The sequence below is a fragment of the Salvelinus fontinalis genome, chromosome 24, assembly GCF_029448725.1.
Source record: "Salvelinus fontinalis isolate EN_2023a chromosome 24, ASM2944872v1, whole genome shotgun sequence".
NCBI classification, from domain to species: Eukaryota; Metazoa; Chordata; class Actinopteri; order Salmoniformes; family Salmonidae; genus Salvelinus; species Salvelinus fontinalis.
In genome coordinates, this window is record NC_074688.1 from 33,092,072 (window position 1) to 33,109,015 (window position 16,944).

Sequence of the window (16,944 nt, forward strand, 5' to 3'; positions counted from 1 at the left end):
ATTATGTTGTCTACCTCCATTTTTCTGTTGTTGTTGAAGAGCACAATTATCTTTTCATTGGTTTGACACAAGAATTAAAACAATACCATCAATAACACACGTTTTCACTGGAAACTGTTTTTCTTCCATTGCTAGATTACAAATAGATTACAAATAGATTACAAAAAATCTGTTCTCAAAGTAGTGTGAAAATTCCTTCACCATTCAGTCAACATACTGGACCACAAGTCTTCCTCCTTGCTTATTATCTCAAATTACCTCTGTGTAAATATGAATCGGTAAAGAAATATATGTTATTCATGGCGAGAGATAATTGCTGGTGTCTTGTCATCTGTCAGAAGCACTGGGCCAAGGGATGTTTCAAACTACAGTCAAAGCTTTTTGTGTTCGTACCATAAATCTGTCAAGCTCTGCTGTAAATCCCAGGCCTCTGAGGAAGCCTGTTTGTGCACTAAATGGATGTAGGATCTTAAATTGATCACCCTGCAAAGCAGGATTTTAAAACACGTAGTGTATTTGAGGTTTAAAAAGGCTTCTGAAAAGGTTTATTTCCACGTAGAAATTTTCGACTTGATTTTCCCTTACGAAAATTGTATTAACCCCTACAAAAATGTCCATTAATTAAAATCCACATAATAATTCAAATTTCCTGTTGCTGCAGGATTATTTTCCTGCTGTAGCAAACTGGCTCAAATTAAGATCCTACATATGTAGGACTATAGGCTACATGACTCAGCACACTGTGCTGTGCTAGCCCCAAATCCTTTCCGTTACAAATTAATCAAAGACAGTGCCGGACTACCTGGTGCTGTAATTACAAATGCAAGGTGTGACACGCTGACGAACGGGATCAGACGCTTCCGGTTTATCACGGAGCAAATTACCACCCCACAAGTGGAGGAGGGAACGGAGATATTGGTGCAGACCATAATCCACTGGCTCTGTATGTTAGTTTGCTTACAAATAAGATGGCTTGGGGCAGCAGCTCCAGTAACTCTGTTGACATTTAAGATGGCTTGGGGCAGCAGCTCCAGTAACTCTGTTGACATTTAAGATGGCTTGGGGCAGCAGATCCAGTAACTCTGTTGACATTTAAGATGGCTTGTGGCAGCAGCTCCAGTAACTCTGTTGACATTTAAGATGGCTTGGGGCAGCAGCTCCAGTAACTCTGTTGACATTTAAGATGGGTTGGGGCAGCAGCTCCAGTAACTCTGTTGACATTTAAGATGGCTTGGGGCAGCAGCTCCAGTAACTCCGCTGACATTTAACCAGCATGGCTACCACAGCATTCTGCAGCGATTCGCCATCCCATCTGGTTTGCGCTTAGTGGGACTGTCTTTTGTTTTTCAACAGGACAATGACCCAACACCCAACCTAGACATCCAAACTACACTGTACCTTAGTCCAGCCATGGCAAGGTAAGAATCACTCAATAGAACGTGGCTAATTGTTGCCGTAGATATAGCTTACACGTGATGTGTTTTTACTCTCTTTTCTCAGCTATAAGGTGTAAAGTTTATTAATGTAGCTTATCTGATGAAGTCACCACGTGTCAGGAGTGAAGCCATAATTAGTTATTTTTTTCACTGAACACCGACGAAAAAATACTTTACCCTTGACAATAAAAGAGTGTGGGTGAGAAATAAGTGATTCTTTTTAAGGTTGATTTGTAACAAACTTTTTATGATAGTGTTATAACATCCTGATAGCATTTTATAACATGTATTTACATGGTCATTTTATGTTAATCTCTTTCAACTACTGTGTGTTTGAGATTCCTGGCAGGCGAGACTTAGTGAATCACAATGGCTACTACTGCAACGCATTCTCAGTCCTAAATGTTTTTTATTCCTGAGACGTAAAAAAGTGACTCGTTGTTTTTAAGATAGCATTCCTATCTGTCAAGACCTTCATACTCAAACATTAACCTACAGAAATTCCACAAATGTCTTCTAAGCAACATAATATTTGGGGTGCTCATTATTTTTAAGATAACATTTAAGAAAGTATTTCTACTGAAATATTCCAGACATTTCACAAATGTCTTCCATCCACCAACATACCATGTTTTTTTTCACAACGTTGTAATACTGCCACTTATCATCACATGTTCATGTTCCATTATGACACTGATCATGCTAATAATGCACCTTAGAAGCGGAGGAGATCCTGCATGACTGGGGAGGGGAGGAGGTGTGAGTGTCTGAGCAGTTGACTAATCTTTCTCCTGTTTGCCTTCAGGGCTCTTGTAAACAGAATACAACTTTGCTTTTAGGCAGACGTTCCTACAATGTGACACATACAAAAAGACAAGTCTTTAAAAGTGCCTCTCGCCTGTCAGAGCCAGCCAGAGGTATGGACTGAGTCACTGAAAGGAGCTAAGAGACAGTAGAAAGATTTGGGCTTGAGGTATGGCTGAACACTAGCACTGTCTGCGGTTGGAGTCACGTAGGAGTCACGTAGGATAGGACAGGAACTTGGAACTTCACTAGTTTTACCTCAGCTTGGAAGATAAACATCTGCAGTGTCTGCAGAATGAGGCACCAGTGACAGACCTGAGCCTGTCTTCTCAGAGTACAGTACACAGGGGGAGTGGGGGCACCAGGCCAACCATGAGCAGCCACGCCATTCTTACAGAGTCAGAGTTCTCTGAGGAGGAGCAAGAGAGGACTCTGCTGGGTTTGGAGGAGGAAGAGGAGAACAGTGACAGCGAGGACAGTGAGGCTATTTCAAAGAAGTCTTCCCCAGAGGGCGAGGGGGGCACGCCTGGCAGCTGCCAGGATGAGAAGAGACCCAGTCGCCCCGTCCGCTCCAAGTCCCGTCCCGCCGTGTGGCCGCCAATGTTCGTGAACATAAATGCATCCTGGACCACAACCAGTCATTCAATGCGCTGCTCATTGTGCTCAAACATGACCTCATTGGCAAACGGCTGTCCAAGATTGCCACTCTGAGGCGTGCCATCAATCGCATCTCTTCGCTGACCGTCTTCCTGCTCTCCCACCCCAGCCCTAGCACTCTGCCAGGAGGACAGACACCCTGCCCCCACACAGAATGCCTCAGAGCGCAGCTCTCGGCTGGGATTGGAGAGGCCATGCTGGACCTGGGGAAGGACAGGGAGAGAGACAGGGGCCTCCAGACCTCGGTGGAGACTTACTGTCTGCAGTGTAAGCCTCAACACCACCAGCCGTCCCTGCTGGATCACGGTGCCTACAAGTCTCCCATCACTCTGCTTCCAGAGCTCCAGCTCTATACAGACACCTCAGGAGCGGGACACCCCAGCCCATCGTGCTTGCCCTCCCCATCCTATGCCCACTTCTCCACCACTGAGACCCAGCTCTACACACCCTCGCACCCTCACGAGGACTTGAGCATCCCCCCGTACTTCAGCAGCTGTGAGTGGAGATGGGGGTCAGGGTACCCATTTGGAATGAGGGCCACCTGTCACCCGTACCACACTGATAGCTTCTCAGACTCCTATCCTGCCGTGCCGTTCAAGTGGCAGCCGGGTTACCTGCAAGGATCAGCTGGCTACCAACAGTTCCTTACAATGTACTGACACAATGTACTGACATGAGCTCTACTGGAGGGCACCAACGTTAATGTCTACAATGATGTCAAACAGAGTGAAACAGAGTGAAGCTGATGTGTGTAATGTCTATATACAGTATGTACTGTATGTATGGGATTGCAATGATGGCTATGGCTATTTGGCTTTGCAAGTGGATTTCTTAAGTAATGTCTTACACTTGTTTAAACAGATTGACAAAAGTATTGTTGAAATGAAATGTTACAGCAGAGGTTTGTAGAATGCAGTATACGTTTTACATCCAATAGTCTCCAAAAGTGAAAGGAATGTGTTTAACATTTCAACATGTGTTTGTAATTCAGAATATAATGTAATAAAAATAGCTTGTCACGTTTGTCATCTGTTGAAAGAGAGGAGGACCAATGCACAGCGTGATATGAATTCATCGTTACTTTTATTAACGAATAACACTGAATAAACTTACAAAACAATAAAACGAACGTGAAGCTATATATATTAAGTGCAGACATAAGCAACTAATACATAGACAATCACCCACGAAATACTCAAGGGATATGATTGCCTAAATATGGTTCCCAATCAGAGACAACGATAAACAGCTGCCTCTAATTGAGAACCAATCTAGGCAACCATAGACATATAACTACCCAGACTAGTCAAAAACCCATAGACATACAAAAACCCATAGAGAAGACAAAACTAAACAAACCACCCCTTGTCACACCCTGACCTAACCAAAATAATAAAGAAAACAAAGAATACTAAGGTCAGGGCGTGACAGTACCCCCCCCCCCCCCCCCACAAAGATGCGGACTCTCGGCCGCACACCTAAGCCTATATGGGAGAGTCTGGGTGGGTATAACTCCGCGGTGGCGGATCTGGAGAGGGACCCCGCTCCACTTCTGACTCGGCCCACTTACATAATGTCTCTGGAGCGGGAAACCTCACCACCGACCTTGGACTGGAGACCCCAATAAAGGGCCCCACTGGACTGACGAGCGCCTCGGGACTGAGGGGCAGCTCCGGACTGAGGGGCAGCTCCGGACTGAAGGGAAGCTCCGGACTGAAGGGAAGCTCCGGACTGAGAGGCAGCTCCGGACTGAAGGGCAGCTCCGGACTGAAGGGCGGCTCCTGACTGAAGGGCGGCTCCGGCAGCTCCTGACTGAAGGGCGGCTCCGGCAGCTCCTGACTGACGGGCGGCTCCGGCAGCTTCTGACTGACGGGCGGCTCCGGCAGCTCCTGACTTACGGGCGGCTCTGGCAGCTCCTGACAGGCGGGCGGCTCAGGCGGCGCTGGACAGACGGACGGCTCAGGCGGCGCTGGGCAGACGGATGGCTCAGGCGGCGCTGGTCAGACGGACGGCTCAGGCGGCGCTGGACAGATGGACGGCTCAGGCGGCGCTGAACAGGAGGGAGGCTCAGGCGGCGCTGGACAGATGGGCGGCTCAGGCGGCGCTGGACAGACGGGCGGCTCAGGCGGCGCTGGACAGGAGGGAGACTCAGGCGGCGCTGGACAGGCGGGAGACTCAGGCGGCACTGGACAGGAGGGAGACTCAGGCGGAGCTGGACAGGAGGGAGACTCAGGCCGCGCTGGACAGGAGGGAGACTCTGACAGTGCTGGACAGACGGGAGCACCTGGAGGAAGGAAACGGAGAGACAGCCTGGTGCGTGGAGCTGCCACCGGAGGTCTGGTACGTGGAGGAGGCACCGGGTAGACCGGACCTTGGAGGCTCACTGGAGGTCTCGAGCACCGAGCCTGCCCAACCCTACCTGGCTGAATGCTCCCCTTAGCTAGGCCAGTGAGGCGAGGTGGAATAGCCCGCACTGGGCTGTGCTGGCGAACCCGGGGACACCATGCGTAGGGCTGGTGCCATGTACCCCGGCCCGAGGAGACGCACTGGAGACCAGATGCGCTGAGCCGGCTTCATGGCACCTGGCTCGATTCCCACTCTAGCCCGGCCGATACGAGGCGCTGCTATGTACCGCACCAGGCTATGCCTGCGCACCGGGGACACTGTGCGCCTCACGGCATAACACGGTGCCTGCCCGGTCCCTCTCTCTCCATGGTAAGCACGGGGAGCTGGCTCAGGTCTGCTACCTGACTTAACCACACTCCCCGTGTTCCTCCCCCCCAATACATTTTTGGGGCTGCCTCTCTGGCTTCCAGCCGCGCTTTCGTGCTGCCTCTTCATACCACCGCCTCTCGGCTTTGGCTGCCTCCAGCTCTTCCAGAGGGCGACGATATTCTCCAGCCTGTGCCCAGGGTCCCTTGCCGTCCAGAATCTCCTCCCAGGTCCAGGAGTCCTGCGATCGCTGCTGCTGCTGCTGCCCGTTACCACGCTGCTTGGTCCGGTTGTGGTGGGTGATTCTGTCACGTTCGTCGTCTGTAGAAAGAGAGGAGGACCAATGCGCAGCGTGATATGAATACATCATTACTTTTATTAACGAATAACACTGAATAAACTTACAAAACAATAAAATGAACGTGAAGCTATATATATTAAGTGCAGACACAAGCAACTAATACATAGACAATCACCCACAAAATACTCAAGGAATATGGCTGCCTAAATATGGTTCCCAATCAGAGACAGCTGCCTCTAATTGAGAACCAATCTAGGCAACCATAGACATATAACTACCTAGACTAGTCAAAAACCCATAGACATACAAAACCCCCTAGACAAGACAAAACTAAACAAACCACCCCTTGTCACACCCTGACCTAACCAAAATAATTAAGAAAACAAAGAATACTAAGGTCAGAAGGTGACATAGCTACTGAATGAGCTGTATGAGTTTAGTCTTAAAACAGAGCATGAGGGACTAAACACAGTATACATCTATATTTATTTCTACCTGAGAAAGATGACTGTTTTCTCAATGAGAGAATCATCGTGCTTCCTTCCCCTGCAGCACAAATCTCAGAAAGCAACTTATTATTATAGAAGTGTCAGAATTGTACCTATTCAATTTGTATTTTTGTAAGAACTGAAAGATAATTATATAATATTAAAGAGAAGAAATCATGTTCTGAACCTTATGAATCCCCCATACTTCTTTGAAAATGAATAGAGGCATTGCAATCAATATTTCTAACATAGATGGTTGTTTTCCATGATTACTTATACAGTTGGGCATTATTGATAATTATTTACATGGTTGGTTTCTTACTCCTGCGTCTCTCCTTTGAAATGAGTAGGTTACAATACACCTCCTCGGCTCTTCTCCGAGACATGTCACACTGTCTCTCATCCTATAATTAGCATTGCCAACCGCATTCCTTTTCGGTCAAGGACTGTCATTCAACTTGGAATGATATGAATTAAGTAATTATGGATGTAGACATCCTTGAAATGTAATTTACCATGAACTAAGCTGTTTTGAGCAAATCAAATGACCCCATTTCTGATTCTCACCAGAATATGGCAAAAATGTGTGTGTGTGTGTGCATGCGTGCGTGTGTGTGTGTGTGTGTGTGTGCGTGCGTGCGTGTGTGTGTGTGTTTGTGTGTAGTAGGATAGAGTGATAGAGGGAGGTGTTTATGGTACAGCTAGACAGGTCCTTTACATCCCTGATTCAGGAAGGCCTCTGCCGTAAAGTCTCTGACCTGTAAGTGTTTGTGAGTGGATGAGCAATTGGCAGCATGCCTTCTCTTGTCACAAAGCAAGGAAACTCACTAATGAATGAATGCCTGAGGTGTGCAAACAGAGGAAACGGGCTGCAAGAGAGAACTACAGCAGAGACGTGATCAGGGGCAGGTATACAGGAGAGACATGATCAGGGGCAGGTATACAGTAGAGAAGTGATCAGGGGCAGGTATACAGTAGGTTGTGGTCAGGGGCAGGTATACAGGAGAGAAGTGATCAGGGGCAGGTATACAGGAGAGAAGTGATCAGGGGCAGGTATACAGTAGAGACATGATCAGGGGCAGGTATACAGTAAAGACGTGATCAGGGGCAGGTATACAGGAGAGACATGATCAGGGGCAGGTATACAGGAGAGACATGATCAGGGGCAGGTATACAGTAAAGACGTGATCAGGGGCAGGTATACAGTAGAGACGTGATCAGGGGCAGGTATACAGTAGAGACGTGATCAGGGGCAGGTATACAGTAGAGACGTGATCAGGGGCAGGTATACAGTAGAGACGTGATCAGGGGCAGGTATACAGTAGAGACGTGATCAGGGGCAGGTATACAGGAGAGACATGATCAGGGGCAGGTATACAGTAAAGACGTGATCAGGGGCAGGTATACAGGAGAGAAGTGATCAGGGGCAGGTATACAGTAGAGACGTGATCAGGGGCAGGTATACAGGAGAGAAGTGATCAGGGGCAGGTATACAGTAGAGACGTGATCAGGGGCAGGTATACAGTAGAGAAGTGATCAGGGGCATGTATACAGTAGAGATGTGATCAGGGGCAGGTATACAGTAGAGACGTGATCAGGGGCAGGTATACAGTAGAGAAGTGATCAGGGGTAGGTATACAGGAGAGAAGTGATCAGGGGCAGGTATACAGGAGAGAAGTGATCAGGGGCAGGTATACAGTAGAGAAGTGATCAGGGGCAGGTATACAGTAGAGAAGTGATCAGGGGCAGGTATACTGGAGAGAAGTGATCAGGGGCAGGTATACAGTAGGTTGTGGTCAGGGGCAGGTATACAGTAGAGAAGTGATCAGGGGCAGGTATACAGGAGAGAAGTGTTCAGGGGCAGGTATACAGGAGAGAAGTGATCAGGGGCAGATATACAGGAGAGACGTGATCAGGGGCAGGTATACAGGAGAGAAGTGATCAGGGGCAGGTATACAGGAGAGTCGTGATCAGGGGCAGGTATACAGTAGGTTGTGGTCAGGGGCAGGTATACAGTAGAGAAGTGATCAGGGGCAGGTATACAGGAGAGACGTGATCAGGGGCAGGTATACAGTAGAGAAGTGATCAGGGGCAGGTATACAGGAGAGAAGTGATCAGGGGCAGGTATACAGGAGAGAAGTGTTCAGGGGCAGGTATACAGTAGAGAAGTGATCAGGGGCAGGTATACAGGAGAGACGTGATCAGGGGCAGGTATACAGTAGAGAAGTGATCAGGGGCAGGTATACAGGAGAGAAGTGATCAGGGGCAGGTATACAGGAGAGAAGTGTTCAGGGGCAGGTATACAGTAGAGAAGTGATCAGGGGCAGGTATACAGTAGAGAAGTGATCAGGGGCAGGTATACAGGAGAGAAGTGATCAGGGGCAGGTATACAGGAGAGAAGTGATCAGGGGCAGGTATACAGGAGAGAAGTGATCAGGGGCAGGTATACAGTAGAGAAGTGATCAGGGGCAGGTATACAGTAGGTTGTGGTCAGGGGCAGGTATACAGTAGAGAAGTGATCAGGGGCAGGTATACAGTAGAGACGTGATCAGGGGCAGGTATACAGGAGAGAAGTGATCAGGGGCAGGTATACAGGAGAGAAGTGATCAGGGGCAGGTATACAGGAGAGAAGTGATCAGGGGCAGGTATACAGTAGAGAAGTGATCAGGGGCAGGTATACAGTAGGTTGTGGTCAGGGGCAGGTATACAGGAGAGAAGTGATCAGGGGCAGGTATACAGGAGAGACGTGATCAGGGGCAGGTATACAGGAGAGAAGTGATCAGGGGCAGGTATACAGTAGAGACGTGATCAGGGGCAGGTATACAGGAGAGAAGTGATCAGGGGCAGATATACAGTAGAGAAGTGATCAGGGGCAGGTATACAGTAGGTTGTGGTCAGGGGCAGGTATACAGGAGAGAAGTGATCAGGGGCAGGTATACAGGAGAGATGTGATCAGGGGCAGGTATACAGGAGAGAAGTGATCAGGGGCAGGCATACAGTAGAGACGTGATCAGGGGCAGGTATACAGGAGAGAAGTGATCAGGGGCAGGTATACAGGAGAGAAGTGATCAGGGGCAGGTATACAGTAGAGAAGTGATCAGGGGCAGGTATACAGTAGGTTGTGGTCAGGGGCAGGTATACAGGAGAGAAGTGATCAGGGGCAGGTATACAGGAGAGAAGTGATCAGGGGCAGGTATACAGTAGAGACGTGATCAGGGGCAGGTATACAGTAGAGAAGTGATCAGGGGCATGTATACAGTAGAGATGTGATCAGGGGCAGGTATACAGTAGAGATGTGATCAGGGGCAGGTATACAGTAGAGACGTGATCAGGGGCAGGTATACAGTAGAGAAGTGATCAGGGGTAGGTATACAGGAGAGAAGTGATCAGGGGCAGGTATACAGGAGAGAAGTGATCAGGGGCAGGTATACAGTAGAGAAGTGATCAGGGGCAGGTATACAGTAGAGAAGTGATCAGGGGCAGGTATACTGGAGAGAAGTGATCAGGGGCAGGTATACAGTAGGTTGTGGTCAGGGGCAGGTATACAGTAGAGAAGTGATCAGGGGCAGGTATACAGGAGAGAAGTGTTCAGGGGCAGGTATACAGGAGAGTCGTGATCAGGGGCAGATATACAGGAGAGACGTGATCAGGGGCAGGTATACAGGAGAGAAGTGATCAGGGGCAGGTATACAGGAGAGAAGTGTTCAGGGGCAGGTATACAGGAGAGTTGTGATCAGGGGCAGGTATACAGTAGGTTGTGGTCAGGGGCAGGTATACAGTAGAGAAGTGATCAGGGGCAGGTATACAGGAGAGAAGTGTTCAGGGGCAGGTATACAGGAGAGTTGTGATCAGGGGCAGGTATACAGGAGAGAAGTGTTCAGGGGCAGGTATACAGTAGAGAAGTGATCAGGGGCAGGTATACAGGAGAGACGTGATCAGGGGCAGGTATACAGGAGAGAAGTGATCAGGGGCAGGTATACAGGAGAGAAGTGATCAGGGGCAGGTATACAGGAGAGAAGTGTTCAGGGGCAGGTATACAGTAGAGAAGTGATCAGGGGCAGGTATACAGTAGAGAAGTGATCAGGGGCAGGTATACAGGAGAGAAGTGATCAGGGGCAGGTATACAGGAGAGAAGTGATCAGGGGCAGGTATACAGGAGAGAAGTGATCAGGGGCAGGTATACAGTAGAGAAGTGATCAGGGGCAGGTATACAGTAGGTTGTGGTCAGGGGCAGGTATACAGTAGAGAAGTGATCAGGGGCAGGTATACAGTAGAGACGTGATCAGGGGCAGGTATACAGGAGAGAAGTGATCAGGGGCAGGTATACAGGAGAGAAGTGATCAGGGGCAGGTATACAGGAGAGAAGTGATCAGGGGCAGGTATACAGTAGAGAAGTGATCAGGGGCAGGTATACAGTAGGTTGTGGTCAGGGGCAGGTATACAGGAGAGAAGTGATAAGGGGCAGGTATACAGGAGAGACGTGATCAGGGGCAGGTATACAGGAGAGAAGTGATCAGGGGCAGGTATACAGTAGAGACGTGATCAGGGGCAGGTATACAGGAGAGAAGTGATCAGGGGCAGATATACAGTAGAGAAGTGATCAGGGGCAGGTATACAGTAGGTTGTGGTCAGGGGCAGGTATACAGGAGAGAAGTGATCAGGGGCAGGTATACAGGAGAGATGTGATCAGGGGCAGGTATACAGGAGAGAAGTGATCAGGGGCAGGTATACAGTAGAGACGTGATCAGGGGCAGGTATACAGGAGAGAAGTGATCAGGGGCAGGTATACAGGAGAGAAGTGATCAGGGGCAGGTATACAGTAGAGAAGTGATCAGGGGCAGGTATACAGTAGGTTGTGGTCAGGGGCAGGTATACAGGAGAGAAGTGATCAGGGGCAGGTATACAGGAGAGAAGTGATCAGGGGCAGGTATACAGTAGAGACGTGATCAGGGGCAGGTATACAGTAGAGAAGTGATCAGGGGCATGTATACAGTAGAGATGTGATCAGGGGCAGGTATACAGTAGAGATGTGATCAGGGGCAGGTATACAGTAGAGACGTGATCAGGGGCAGGTATACAGTAGAGAAGTGATCAGGGGTAGGTATACAGGAGAGAAGTGATCAGGGGCAGGTATACAGGAGAGAAGTGATCAGGGGCAGGTATACAGTAGAGAAGTGATCAGGGGCAGGTATACAGTAGAGAAGTGATCAGGGGCAGGTATACTGGAGAGAAGTGATCAGGGGCAGGTATACAGTAGGTTGTGGTCAGGGGCAGGTATACAGTAGAGAAGTGATCAGGGGCAGGTATACAGGAGAGAAGTGTTCAGGGGCAGGTATACAGGAGAGTCGTGATCAGGGGCAGATATACAGGAGAGACGTGATCAGGGGCAGGTATACAGGAGAGAAGTGATCAGGGGCAGGTATACAGGAGAGAAGTGTTCAGGGGCAGGTATACAGGAGAGTTGTGATCAGGGGCAGGTATACAGTAGGTTGTGGTCAGGGGCAGGTATACAGTAGAGAAGTGATCAGGGGCAGGTATACAGGAGAGAAGTGTTCAGGGGCAAGTATACAGGAGAGTTGTGATCAGGGGCAGGTATACAGTAGGTTGTGGTCAGGGGCAGGTATACAGTAGAGAAGTGATCAGGGGCAGGTATACAGGAGAGACATGATCAGGGGCAGGTATACAGTAGAGAAGTGATCAGGGGCAGGTATACAGGAGAGAAGTGATCAGGGGCAGGTATACAGTAGAGAAGTGATCAGGGGCAGGTATACAGGAGAGAAGTGATCAGGGGCAGGTATACAGTAGGTTGTGGTCAGGGGCAGGTATACAGTAGAGAAGTGATCAGGGGCAGGTATACAGTAGAGACGTGATCAGGGGCAGGTATACAGGAGAGAAGTGATCAGGGGCAGGTATACAGGAGAGAAGTGATCAGGGGCAGGTATACAGTAGAGAAGTGATCAGGGGCAGGTATACAGGAGAGAAGTGATCAGGGGCAGGTATACAGGAGAGAAGTTTTCAGGGGCAGGTATACAGTAGAGAAGTGATCAGGGGCAGGTATACAGTAGAGAAGTGATCAGGGGCAGGTATACAGGAGAGAAGTGATCAGGGGCAGGTATACAGGAGAGAAGTGATCAGGGGCAGGTATACAGGAGAGAAGTGTTCAGGGGCAGGTATACAGGAGAGAAGTGATCAGGGGCAGGTATACAGGAGAGAAGTGATCAGGGGCAGGTATACAGGAGAGAAGTGATCAGGGGCAGGTATACAGTAGAGAAGTGATCAGGGGCAGGTATACAGTAGGTTGTGGTCAGGGGCAGGTATACAGTAGAGAAGTGATCAGGGGCAGGTATACAGTAGAGACGTGATCAGGGGCAGGTATACAGGAGAGAAGTGATCAGGGGCAGGTATACAGGAGAGAAGTGATCAGGGGCAGGTATACAGGAGAGAAGTGATCAGGGGCAGGTATACAGTAGGTTGTGGTCAGGGGCAGGTATACAGGAGAGAAGTGATCAGGGGCAGGTATACAGGAGAGACGTGATCAGGGGCAGGTATACAGTAGAGAAGTGATCAGGGGCAGGTATACAGGAGAGAAGTGATCAGGGGCAGGTATACAGGAGAGAAGTGTTCAGGGGCAGGTATACAGTAGAGAAGTGATCAGGGGCAGGTATACAGTAGAGAAGTGATCAGGGGCAGGTATACAGGAGAGAAGTGATCAGGGGCAGGTATACAGGAGAGAAGTGATCAGGGGCAGGTATACAGGAGAGAAGTGATCAGGGGCAGGTATACAGTAGATAAGTGATCAGGGGCAGGTATACAGTAGGTTGTGGTCAGGGGCAGGTATACAGGAGAGAAGTGATCAGGGGCAGGTATACAGTAGAGACGTGATCAGGGGCAGGTATACAGGAGAGAAGTGATCAGGGGAAGGTATACAGGAGAGAAGTGATCAGGGGCAGGTATACAGGAGAGAAGTGATCAGGGGCAGGTATACAGTAGAGAAGTGATCAGGGGCAGGTATACAGTAGGTTGTGGTCAGGGGCAGGTATACAGGAGAGAAGTGATCAGGGGCAGGTATACAGGAGAGACGTGATCAGGGGCAGGTATACAGGAGAGAAGTGATCAGGGGCAGGTATACAGTAGAGACGTGATCAGGGGCAGGTATACAGTAGGTTGTGGTCAGGGGCAGGTATACAGGAGAGAAGTGATCAGGGGCAGGTATACAGTAGAGACGTGATCAGGGGCAGGTATACAGGAGAGACGTGATCAGGGGCAGGTATACAGTAGAGAAGTGATCAGGGGCAGGTATACAGGAGAGACGTGATCAGGGGCAGGTATACAGTAGAGAAGTGATCAGGGGCAGGTATACAGGAGAGAAGTGATCAGGGGCAGGTATACAGGAGAGAAGTGTTCAGGGGCAGGTATACAGGAGAGAAGTGATCAGGGGCAGGTATACAGTAGAGAAGTGATCAGGGGCAGGTATACAGAAGGTTGTGGTCAGGGGCAGGTATACAGTAGAGAAGTGATCAGGGGCAGGTATACAGTAGAGACGTGATCAGGGGCAGGTATACAGGAGAGAAGTGATCAGGGGCAGGTATACAGGAGAGAAGTGATCAGGGGCAGGTATACAGTAGAGAAGTGATCAGGGGCAGGTATACAGGAGAGAAGTGATCAGGGGCAGGTATACAGGAGAGAAGTTTTCAGGGGCAGGTATACAGTAGAGAAGTGATCAGGGGCAGGTATACAGTAGAGAAGTGATCAGGGGCAGGTATACAGGAGAGAAGTGATCAGGGGCAGGTATACAGGAGAGAAGTGATCAGGGGCAGGTATACAGGAGAGAAGTGTTCAGGGGCAGGTATACAGGAGAGAAGTGATCAGGGGCAGGTATACAGGAGAGAAGTGATCAGGGGCAGGTATACAGGAGAGAAGTGATCAGGGGCAGGTATACAGTAGAGAAGTGATCAGGGGCAGGTATACAGTAGGTTGTGGTCAGGGGCAGGTATACAGTAGAGAAGTGATCAGGGGCAGGTATACAGTAGAAACGTTATCAGGGGCAGGTATACAGGAGAGAAGTGATCAGGGGCAGGTATACAGGAGAGAAGTGATCAGGGGCAGGTATACAGGAGAGAAGTGATCAGGGGCAGGTATACAGTAGGTTGTGGTCAGGGGCAGGTATACAGGAGAGAAGTGATCAGGGGCAGGTATACAGGAGAGACGTGATCAGGGGCAGGTATACAGTAGAGAAGTGATCAGGGGCAGGTATACAGGAGAGAAGTGATCAGGGGCAGGTATACAGGAGAGAAGTGTTCAGGGGCAGGTATACAGTAGAGAAGTGATCAGGGGCAGGTATACAGTAGAGAAGTGATCAGGGGCAGGTATACAGGAGAGAAGTGATCAGGGGCAGGTATACAGGAGAGAAGTGATCAGGGGCAGGTATACAGGAGAGAAGTGATCAGGGGCAGGTATACAGTAGATAAGTGATCAGGGGCAGGTATACAGTAGGTTGTGGTCAGGGGCAGGTTTACAGGAGAGAAGTGATCAGGGGCAGGTATACAGTAGAGACGTGATCAGGGGCAGGTATACAGGAGAGAAGTGATCAGGGGAAGGTATACAGGAGAGAAGTGATCAGGGGCAGGTATACAGGAGAGAAGTGATCAGGGGCAGGTATACAGTAGAGAAGTGATCAGGGGCAGGTATACAGTAGGTTGTGGTCAGGGGCAGGTATACAGGAGAGAAGTGATCAGGGGCAGGTATACAGGAGAGACGTGATCAGGGGCAGGTATACAGGAGAGAAGTGATCAGGGGCAGGTATACAGTAGAGACGTGATCAGGGGCAGGTATACAGTAGGTTGTGGTCAGGGGCAGGTATACAGGAGAGAAGTGATCAGGGGCAGGTATACAGTAGAGACGTGATCAGGGGCAGGTATACAGGAGAGACGTGATCAGGGGCAGGTATACAGTAGAGAAGTGATCAGGGGCAGGTATACAGGAGAGACGTGATCAGGGGCAGGTATACAGTAGAGAAGTGATCAGGGGCAGGTATACAGGAGAGAAGTGATCAGGGGCAGGTATACAGGAGAGAAGTGTTCAGGGGCAGGTATACAGGAGAGAAGTGATCAGGGGCAGGTATACAGTAGAGAAGTGATCAGGGGCAGGTATACAGAAGGTTGTGGTCAGGGGCAGGTATACAGTAGAGAAGTGATCAGGGGCAGGTATACAGTAGAGACGTGATCAGGGGCAGGTATACAGGAGAGAAGTGATCAGGGGCAGGTATACAGGAGAGAAGTGATCAGGGGCAGGTATACAGGAGAGAAGTGATCAGGGGCAGGTATACAGTAGAGAAGTGATCAGGGGCAGGTATACAGTAGGTTGTGGTCAGGGGCAGGTATACAGGAGAGAAGTGATCAGGGGCAGGTATACAGGAGAGACGTGATCAGGGGCAGGTATACAGGAGAGAAGTGATCAGGGGCAGGTATACAGTAGAGACGTGATCAGGGGCAGGTATACAGTAGGTTGTGGTCAGGGGCAGGTATACAGGAGAGAAGTGATCAGGGGCAGGTATACAGTAGAGACGTGATCAGGGGCAGGTATACAGGAGAGACGTGATCAGGGGCAGGTATACAGTAGAGAAGTGATCAGGGTTAGGTATACAGGAGAGACGTGATCAGGGGCAGGTATACAGTAGAGAAGTGATCAGGGGCAGGTATACAGGAGAGAAGTGATCAGGGGCAGGTATACAGGAGAGAAGTGTTCAGGGGCAGGTATACAGGAGAGAAGTGATCAGGGGCAGGTATACAGTAGAGAAGTGATCAGGGGCAGGTATACAGTAGGTTGTGGTCAGGGGCAGGTATACAGTAGAGAAGTGATCAGGGGCAGGTATACAGTAGAGACGTGATCAGGGGCAGGTATACAGGAGAGAAGTGATCAGGGGCAGGTATACAGGAGAGAAGTGATCAGGGGCAGGTATACAGGAGAGAAGTGATCAGGGGCAGGTATACAGTAGAGAAGTGATCAGGGGCAGGTATACAGTAGGTTGTGGTCAGGGGCAGGTATACAGGAGAGAAGTGATCAGGGGCAGGTATACAGGAGAGACGTGATCAGGGGCAGGTATACAGGAGAGAAGTGATCAGGGGCAGGTATACAGTAGAGACGTGATCAGGGGCAGGTATACAGGAGAGAAGTGATCAGGGGCAGGTATACAGTAGAGAAGTGATCAGGGGCAGGTATACAGAAGGTTGTGGTCAGGGGCAGGTATACAGTAGAGAAGTGATCAGGGGCAGGTATACAGTAGAGACGTGATCAGGGGCAGGTATACAGGAGAGAAGTGATCAGGGGCAGGTATACAGGAGAGAAGTGATCAGGGGCAGGTATACAGGAGAGAAGTGATCAGGGGCAGGTATACAGTAGAGAAGTGATCAGGGGCAGGTATACAGTAGGTTGTGGTCAGGGGAAGGTATACAGGAGAGAAGTGATCAGGGGCAGGTATACAGGAGAGACGTGATCAGGGGCAGGTATACAGGAGAGAAGTGATCAGGGGCAGGTATACAGTAGAGAC

The 16,944-nt window shown here is 49.6% G+C and overlaps 1 pseudogene; it reads left to right on the plus strand.

Moving 5' to 3' along the window:
* Window positions 1-2,561: 2,561 nt before the first annotated feature.
* LOC129822656 (class A basic helix-loop-helix protein 9-like) lies at window positions 2,562-3,556 on the plus strand (annotated as a pseudogene).
* Window positions 3,557-16,944: the final 13,388 nt, after the last annotated feature.